Source organism: Anopheles merus, unplaced genomic scaffold (genome assembly GCF_017562075.2).
Source record: "Anopheles merus strain MAF unplaced genomic scaffold, AmerM5.1 LNR4000284, whole genome shotgun sequence".
NCBI lineage: Eukaryota > Metazoa > Arthropoda > Insecta > Diptera > Culicidae > Anopheles > Anopheles merus.
Window position 1 is genome coordinate 15001 of NW_024427864.1, and position 11035 is coordinate 26035.

The following is an 11035-nucleotide window of genomic DNA, read 5'->3' on the forward strand; positions in this document are numbered from 1 at the left end:
GTGACTTGACATGCTGTGGAGAAGGTTGCTTAACACTGATGAGCTTGTCGGCGTGCCTCCTTCTTGACTTGATTGTCTCGATGTGAGGACCGTGCGGACCACACCAGTGAGTCATATAAGTACACTCGTAGTAAGCTTTTGTTCACCTTGTCTGGTCTGTGTTGTGCTCGACCGCCTTCACGGACAATGGACTTGATGGATACTGGTGAAGCTTGGTGCAGGCTCCTTCCTTGTCAGACGAGCGACTTGACTTGGTCTGGAGACTGTTCCTTTACATTAGTGGACATGTGTCGTGCTTCTTCCTTGTCAGACGAGTGACTTGACATAGGTTGGAGATGGACGCGTAACACTAATGAGCTTGTCGGCGTTCCTCCTTCTTGACTTGATTGTCTTGATGCGAGGAACGTGCAGACCACACCAGTAAGCTTACATGCTCTCGTTACAAGTTGTATATGTTGACCCGTTTGGGCCGGTTGCCTTGCGCATGATGATGTTGACCATGTTTGGTTAACGTGTCGTGTGTCGAGGTGGTCGGTCTTGGTAGTAGGATGTCTTGTGCATGGCGTGTTGACCTCGTCGGTCGATGTGTCGTGTACGAGATGACCTACTTGCCCGTCGGTTGTCCAAGTTGTATGATGTGTTGACTTAGTCGACGTGTCATGTGCTTGGATGATTGGCGTACGGGTCATGTATGGTGTACTTCCTTCGGTTGAAGGGATGTACTAGTACATACTTGTATTAATTGTTTATTTCACGATCTGGTCTTTTGATTGGATCGTGAAAAAACGCTAAGTCCAAGAATCCTGAACTCGAGAGGAAAGCGCTGATGGCAACCTTTTTGACAGGACGTCCCTAGAAAACGGCTTTTTCCTTTTCGGCATTAAGTGGCATGTTTAACGTGGCTAGAACATCAATTATCCTGCAAATGGCACTCAAGCTTGGCAAAAGTCTCGAAACACTCCTATCTTGACGCACCGGCAACCGCAACACGATGCAAAACAAATTGCACGAGCTACTGATACTTGTACCATGCACGGTACACGGTTCCGAAAATTACGCCTGAAAGTATGCAATTTGGTGCTACCCTAGGGAACTTGTATGGGGAAGCCTACCTACGCGTGTCGCACGTTGCAAGTTGCATGGTCGTCGATCAGAGGCATGCAAAAGCACCTATCTAGGGGAATTACTCTACGTTCTAGTAGCTAGTGCGATTTTCCGGTCCAGCACGGCAGTACGCCTGCATGCATACAATCCATGTACCAACCATGTACCTAGGCGTTGGTCAGTAGCTTTTGGCGCCACATGGAGAAAGTATTCGAGTTCAGATTTCTGGGACTTAGCGTATTTTTCAAAACTATTAATGGAAATTGAACTATAAATGGGTCTCAAGCTAGGCGTTGGTCAGTAGCTTTTGGCGCCACATGGAGAAAGTATTCGAGTTCAGATTTCTGGGACTTAGCGTATTTTTCAAAACTATTAATGGAAATTAAACTATAAATGGGTCACAAGCTAGGCGTTGGTCAGTAGCTTTAGGCGCAACATGGAGGAAGTATTCGAGTTCAGATTTCTAGGACTTAGCGTATTTTTCAATCATATTAAACCGAATCAAACATAAAAATGATGAAACCTACACGACGTTCCTAGGTTATGGACGAAAAGTGACGATTTAGTGCCGGTCAGGATAGCCGTGCACCAAAATTGTGTACCGATCAGGGAAAGTACAACACGGAGGGCGCAGCCCGAGCGTACGCGTTCATGGATGTCCATGTTGGTACAAGTTGCCGGTCAGGATAGCCGTGCACCAAAATTGTGTACCGATCAGGGAAAGTACAACACGGAGGGCGCAGCCCGAGCGTACGCGTTCATGGATGTCCATGTTGGTACAAGTTGCCGGTCAGGATAGCCGTGCACCAAAATTGTGTACCGATCAGGGAAAGTACAACACGGAGGGCGCAGCCCGAGCGTACGCGTTCATGGATGTCCATGTTGGTACACATGCACCAAAATTGTGTACCGATCAGGGAAAGTACACTACGTACGCGTTCATGGATGTCCATGTTGGTACAAGTTGCCGGTCAGGATAGCCGTGCACCAAAATTGTGTACCGATCAGGGAAAGTACAACACGGAGGGCGCAGCCCGAGCGTACGCGTTCATGGATGTCCATGTTGGTACACATGCACCAAAATTGTGTACCGATCAGGGAAAGTACAACACGGAGGGCGCAGCCCGAGCGTACGCGTTCATGGATGTCCATGTTGGTACACATGCACCAAAATTGTGTACCGATCAGGGAAAGTACAACACGGAGGGCGCAGCCCGAGCGTACGCGTTCATGGATGTCCATGTTGGTACACATGCACCAAAATTGTGTACCGATCAGGGAAAGTACAACACGGAGGGCGCAGCCCGAGCGTACGCGTTCATGGATGTCCATGTTGGTACACATGCACCAAAATTGTGTACCGATCAGGGAAAGTACACTACGTACGCGTTCATGGATGTCCATGTTGGTACAAGTTGCCGGTCAGGATAGCCGTGCACCAAAATTGTGTACCGATCAGGGAAAGTACAACACGGAGGGCGCAGCCCGAGCGTACGCGTTCATGGATGTCCATGTTGGTACACATGCACCAAAATTGTGTACCGATCAGGGAAAGTACACTACGTACGCGTTCATGGATGTCCATGTTGGTACAAGTTGCCGGTCAGGATAGCCGTGCACCAAAATTGTGTACCGATCAGGGAAAGTACAACACGGAGGGCGCAGCCCGAGCGTACGCGTTCATGGATGTCCATGTTGGTACACATGCACCAAAATTGTGTACCGATCAGGGAAAGTACAACACGGAGGGCGCAGCCCGAGCGTACGCGTTCATGGATGTCCATGTTGGTACACATGCACCAAAATTGTGTACCGATCAGGGAAAGTACACTACGTACGCGTTCATGGATGTCCATGTTGGTACAAGTTGCCGGTCAGGATAGCCGTGCACCAAAATTGTGTACCGATCAGGGAAAGTACAACACGGAGGGCGCAGCCCGAGCGTACGCGTTCATGGATGTCCATGTTGGTACACATGCACCAAAATTGTGTACCGATCAGGGAAAGTACAACACGGAGGGCGCAGCCCGAGCGTACGCGTTCATGGATGTCCATGTTGGTACACATGCACCAAAATTGTGTACCGATCAGGGAAAGTACACTACGTACGCGTTCATGGATGTCCATGTTGGTACAAGTTGCCGGTCAGGATAGCCGTGCACCAAAATTGTGTACCGATCAGGGAAAGTACAACACGGAGGGCGCAGCCCGAGCGTACGCGTTCATGGATGTCCATGTTGGTACACATGCACCAAAATTGTGTACCGATCAGGGAAAGTACAACACGGAGGGCGCAGCCCGAGCGTACGCGTTCATGGATGTCCATGTTGGTACACATGCACCAAAATTGTGTACCGATCAGGGAAAGTACACTACGTACGCGTTCATGGATGTCCATGTTGGTACAAGTTGCCGGTCAGGATAGCCGTGCACCAAAATTGTGTACCGATCAGGGAAAGTACAACACGGAGGGCGCAGCCCGAGCGTACGCGTTCATGGATGTCCATGTTGGTACACATGCACCAAAATTGTGTACCGATCAGGGAAAGTACACTACGTACGCGTTCATGGATGTCCATGTTGGTACAAGTTGCCGGTCAGGATAGCCGTGCACCAAAATTGTGTACCGATCAGGGAAAGTACAACACGGAGGGCGCAGCCCGAGCGTACGCGTTCATGGATGTCCATGTTGGTACACATGCACCAAAATTGTGTACCGATCAGGGAAAGTACAACACGGAGGGCGCAGCCCGAGCGTACGCGTTCATGGATGTCCATGTTGGTACACATGCACCAAAATTGTGTACCGATCAGGGAAAGTACACTACGTACGCGTTCATGGATGTCCATGTTGGTACAAGTTGCCGGTCAGGATAGCCGTGCACCAAAATTGTGTACCGATCAGGGAAAGTACAACACGGAGGGCGCAGCCCGAGCGTACGCGTTCATGGATGTCCATGTTGGTACACATGCACCAAAATTGTGTACCGATCAGGGAAAGTACAACACGGAGGGCGCAGCCCGAGCGTACGCGTTCATGGATGTCCATGTTGGTACACATGCACCAAAATTGTGTACCGATCAGGGAAAGTACACTACGTACGCGTTCATGGATGTCCATGTTGGTACAAGTTGCCGGTCAGGATAGCCGTGCACCAAAATTGTGTACCGATCAGGGAAAGTACAACACGGAGGGCGCAGCCCGAGCGTACGCGTTCATGGATGTCCATGTTGGTACACATGCACCAAAATTGTGTACCGATCAGGGAAAGTACAACACGGAGGGCGCAGCCCGAGCGTACGCGTTCATGGATGTCCATGTTGGTACACATGCACCAAAATTGTGTACCGATCAGGGAAAGTACAACACGGAGGGCGCAGCCCGAGCGTACGCGTTCATGGATGTCCATGTTGGTACACATGCACCAAAATTGTGTACCGATCAGGGAAAGTACACTACGTACGCGTTCATGGATGTCCATGTTGGTACAAGTTGCCGGTCAGGATAGCCGTGCACCAAAATTGTGTACCGATCAGGGAAAGTACAACACGGAGGGCGCAGCCCGAGCGTACGCGTTCATGGATGTCCATGTTGGTACACATGCACCAAAATTGTGTACCGATCAGGGAAAGTACAACACGGAGGGCGCAGCCCGAGCGTACGCGTTCATGGATGTCCATGTTGGTACACATGCACCAAAATTGTGTACCGATCAGGGAAAGTACACTACGTACGCGTTCATGGATGTCCATGTTGGTACAAGTTGCCGGTCAGGATAGCCGTGCACCAAAATTGTGTACCGATCAGGGAAAGTACAACACGGAGGGCGCAGCCCGAGCGTACGCGTTCATGGATGTCCATGTTGGTACACATGCACCAAAATTGTGTACCGATCAGGGAAAGTACAACACGGAGGGCGCAGCCCGAGCGTACGCGTTCATGGATGTCCATGTTGGTACACATGCACCAAAATTGTGTACCGATCAGGGAAAGTACACTACGTACGCGTTCATGGATGTCCATGTTGGTACAAGTTGCCGGTCAGGATAGCCGTGCACCAAAATTGTGTACCGATCAGGGAAAGTACAACACGGAGGGCGCAGCCCGAGCGTACGCGTTCATGGATGTCCATGTTGGTACACATGCACCAAAATTGTGTACCGATCAGGGAAAGTACACTACGTACGCGTTCATGGATGTCCATGTTGGTACAAGTTGCCGGTCAGGATAGCCGTGCACCAAAATTGTGTACCGATCAGGGAAAGTACAACACGGAGGGCGCAGCCCGAGCGTACGCGTTCATGGATGTCCATGTTGGTACACATGCACCAAAATTGTGTACCGATCAGGGAAAGTACACTACGTACGCGTTCATGGATGTCCATGTTGGTACAAGTTGCCGGTCAGGATAGCCGTGCACCAAAATTGTGTACCGATCAGGGAAAGTACAACACGGAGGGCGCAGCCCGAGCGTACGCGTTCATGGATGTCTATACCTCTTACATCCAGATTCTTGCATTAGAAAAGCATTAGAAAGATATCTATACTTCTAACATCCATATTCTTCATTAGAAAAGCATTAGAAAGATATCTATACTTCTAACATCCATATTCTTCATGAGAAAAGCAATAGAAAGATATATATACTTCTAACATCCAGATTCTTCATTAGAAAAGCATTAGAAAGATATCTATACTTCTAACATCCATATTCTTCATTAGAAAAGCAATAGAAAGATATATATACTTCTAACATCCAGATTCTTCATTAGAAAAGCATTAGAAAGATATATATATACTTCTAACATCCATATTCTTCATTAGAAAAGCATTAGAAAGATATCTATACTTCTAACATCCATATTCTTCATTAGATAAGCATTAGAAAGATATCTATACTTCTAACATCCATATTCTTCATTAGAAAAGCATTAGAAATAAATATATACTTCTTACATCCATATTCTTCATTAGAAAAGCATTAGAAAGATATCTATACTTCTAACATCCATATTCTTGCATTAGAAAAGCATTAGAAAGATATCTATACTTCTAACATCCATATTCTTCATTAGAAAAGCATTAGAAAGATATCTATACTTCTAACATCCATATTCTTCTTTAGAAAAGCATTAGAAAGATATCTATACTTCTAACATCCATATTCTTGCATTAGAAAAGCATTAGAAAGATATCTATACTTCTAACATCCATATTCTTCATTAGAAAAGCATTAGAAAGATATCTATACTTCTAACATCCATATTCTTCTTTAGAAAAGCATTAGAAAGATATCTATACTTCTAACATCCATATTCTTGCATTAGAAAAGCATTAGAAAGATATCTATACTTCTAACATCCAGATTCTTCATTAGAAAAGCATTAGAAAGATATCTATACTTCTAACATCCATATTCTTCATTAGAAAAGCATTAGAAAAATATCTATACTTCTAAAATCCATATTCTTCATTAGAAAAGCATTAGAAAGATATCTATACTTCTAACATCCAGATTCTTCATTAGAAAAGCATTAGAAAGATATCTATACTTCTAACATCCATATTCTTCGTTAGAAAAGCATAAGAAAGATATCTATACTTCTAACATCCATATTCTTCATTAGATAAGCATTAGAAGGATATCTATACTTCTAACATCCATATTCTTCATTAGAAAAGCATTAGAAAGATATCTATACTTCTAACATCCATATTCTTCATTAGAAAAGCATTAGAAATATATCTATACTTCTAACATCCATATTCTTCATTAGAAAAGCATTAGAAAGATATCTATACTTCTAACATCCATATTCTTCATTAGAAAAGCATTAGAAAGATATCTATACTTCTAACATCCATATTCTTCATTAGAAAAGCATTAGAGAGATATCTATACTTCTAACATCCATATTCTTCATTAGAAAAGCATTAGAAAGATATACATACTTCTAACATCCATATTCTTCATTTGAAAAGCATTAGAAAGATATCTATACTTCTAACATCCATATTCTTCATTAGAAAAGCATAAGAAAGATATCTATACTTCTAACATCCATATTCTTCATTAGAAAAGCATTAGAAAGATATCTATACTTCTAACATCCAGATTCTTCATTAGAAAAGCATTAGAAAGATATCTATACTTCTAACATCCATATTCTTCATTAGAAAAGCATTAGAAAGATATCTATACTTCTAACATCCAGATTCTTCATTAGAAAAGCATTAGAAAGATATCTATACTTCTAACATCCATATTCTTCATTAGAAAAGCATTAGAAAGATATCTATACTTCTAACATCCATATTCTTGCATTAGAAAAGCATTAGAAAGATATCTATACTTCTAACATCCATATTCTTCGTTAGAAAAGCATAAGAAAGATATCTATACTTCTAACATCCATATTCTTCGTTAGAAAAGCATAAGAAAGATATCTATACTTCTAACATCCATATTCTTCATTAGATAAGCATTAGAAGGATATCTATACTTCTAACATCCATATTCTTCATTAGAAAAGCATTAGAAAGATATCTATACTTCTAACATCCATATTCTTCATTAGAAAAGCATTAGAAATATATCTATACTTCTAACATCCATATTCTTCATTAGAAAAGCATTAGAAAGATATCTATACTTCTAACATCCATATTCTTCATTAGAAAAGCATTAGAAAGATATCTATACTTCTAACATCCATATTCTTCATTAGAAAAGCATTAGAAAGATATCTATACTTCTAACATCCAGATTCTTCATTAGAAAGGCATTAGAAAGATATCTATACTTCTTACATCAAGATTCTTGCATAAGAATAGCATTAGAAAGATATCTATACTTCTAACATCCATATTCTTCATTAGAAAAGCATTAGAAAGATATCTATACTTCTAACATCCATATTCTTCATTAGAAAAGCATTAGAAAGATATCTATACTTCCAACATCCATATTCTTCATTAGAAAAGCATTAGAAAGATATCTATACTTCTTACATCCAGATTCTTGCATTAGAAAAGCATTAGAAAGATATCTATACTTCTAACATCCATATTCTTCATTAGAAAAGCATTAGAAAGATATCTATACTTCTAACATCCAGATTCTTCATTAGAAAAGCATTAGAAAGATATCTATACTTCTAACATCCAGATTCTTCATTAGAAAAGCATTAGAAAGATATCTATACTTCTAACATCCATATTCTTCATTAGAAAAGCATTAGAAAGAAATCTATACTTCTAACATCCAGATTCTTCATTAGAAAAGCATTAGAAAGAAATCTATACTTCTTACATCCATATTCTTCATTAGAAAAGCATTAGAAAGATATCTATACTTCTAACATCCATATTCTTCATTAGAAAAGCATTACAAAGATATCTATACTTCTTACATCCATATTCTTCATTAGAAAAGCATTAGAAAGATATCTATACTTCTAACATCCAGATTCTTGCATTAGAAAAGCATTAGAAAGATATCTATACTTCTAACATCCAGATTCTTCATTAGAAAAGCATTAGAAAGATATCTATACTTCTAACATCCATATTCTTCATTAGAAAAGCATTAGAAAGATATCTATGCTTCTAACATCCATATTCTTCATTAGAAAAGCATTAGAAAGATATCTATACTTCTTACATCCATATTCTTCATTAGAAAAGCATTAGAAAGATATCTATACTCCTAAAATCCATATTCTTCATTAGAAAAGCATTAGACAGATATCTATACTCCTAAAATCCATATTCTTCATTAGAAAAGCATTAGAAAGATATCTATACTTCTAACATCCATATTCTTCATTAAAAAAGCATTAGAAAGATATCTATACTTCTAACATCCATATTCTTCATTAGAAAAGCATTAGAAAGATATCTATACTTCTAACATCCAGATTCTTCATTAGAAAAGCATTAGAAAGATATCTATACTTCTAACATCCAGATTCTTCATTAGAAAAGCATTAGAAAGATATCTTTACTTCTAACATCCAGATTCTTCATTAGAAAAGCATTAGAAAGATATCTATACTTCTAACATCCAGATTCTTGCATTAGAAAAGCATTAGAAAGATATCTATACTTCTAACATCCAGATTCTTGCATTAGAAAAGCATTAGAAAGATATCTATACTTCTAACATCCATATTCTTCATTAGAAAAGCATAAGAAAGATATCTATACTTCTAACATCCAGATTCTTGCATTAGAAAAGCATTAGAAAGATATCTATACTTCTAACATCCAGATTCTTGCATTAGAAAAGCATTAGAAAGATATCTATACTTCTAACATCCATATTCTTCATTAGAAAAGCATTAGAAAGATATCTATACTTCTAACATCCATATTCTTCATTAGAAAAGCATTAGAAAGATATCTATACTTCTAACATCCATATTCTTCATTAGAAAAGCATTAGAAAGATATCTATACTTCTAACATCCAGAGCGTACGCGTTCATGGATGTCCATGTTGGTACAAGTTGCCGGTCAGGATAGCCGTGCACCAAAATTGTGTACCGATCAGGGAAAGTACAACACGGAGGGCGCAGCCCGAGCGTACGCGTTCATGGATGTCTATACTTCTAACATCCATATTCTTCATTAGAAAAGCATTAGAAATATATCTATACTTCTTACATCCATATTCTTCATTAGAAAAGCATTAGAAAGATATCTATACTTCTAACATCCATATTCTTCATTAGAAAAGCATAAGAAAGATATCTATACTTCTAACATCCATATTCTTGCATTAGAAAAGCATTAGAAAGATATCTATACTTCTAACATCCAGATTCTTGCATTAGAAAAGCATTAGAAATATATCTATACTTCTAACATCCAGATTCTTCATTAGAAAAGCATTAGAAAGATATCCATACTTCTAACATCCATATTCTTGCATTAGAAAAGCATTAGAAAGATATCTATACTTCTAACATCCAGATTCTTCATTAGAAAAGCATTAGAAAGATATCTATACTTCTAACATCCATATTCTTCATTAGAAAAGCATTAGAAAGATATCTATACTTCTAACATCCAGATTCTTGCATTAGAAAAGCATTAGAAAGATATCTTTGCTTCTAACATCCAGATTCTTCATTAGAAAAGCATTTGAAAGATATCTATACTTCTAACATCCATATTCTTCATTAGAAAAGCATAAGAAAGATATCTATACTTCTAACATCCAGATTCTTGCATTAGAAAAGCATTAGAAAGAAATCTATACTTCTAACATCCAGATTCTTCATTAGAAAAGCATTAGAAAGATATCTATACTTCTAACATCCAGATTCTTGCATTAGAAAAGCATTAGAAAGATATCTATACTTCTAACATCCAGATTCTTCATTAGAAAAGCATTAGAAAGATATCTATACTTCTAACATCCAGATTCTTCATTAGAAAAGCATTAGAAAGATTTCTATACTTCTAACATCCAGATTCTTCATTAGAAAAGCATTAGAAAGATATATATACTTCTAACATCCAGATTCTTCATTAGAAAAGCATTAGAAAGAAATCTATACTTCTAACATCCATATTCTTCATTAGAAAAGCATTAGAAAGATATCTATACTTCTAACATCCAGATTCTTGCATTAGAAAAGCATTAGAAAGAAATCTATACTTCTAACATCCAGATTCTTCATTAGAAAAGCATTAGAAAGATATCTATACTTCTAACATCCAGATTCTTGCATTAGAAAAGCATTAGAAAGATATCTATACTTCTAACATCCATATTCTTCATTAGAAAAGCATTAGAAAGAAATCTATACTTCTCACATCCAGATTCTTCATTAGAAAAGCATTAGAAAGATATCTATACTTCTAACATCCATATTCTTGCATTAGAAAAGCATTAGAAAGATATCTTTACTTCTAACATCCA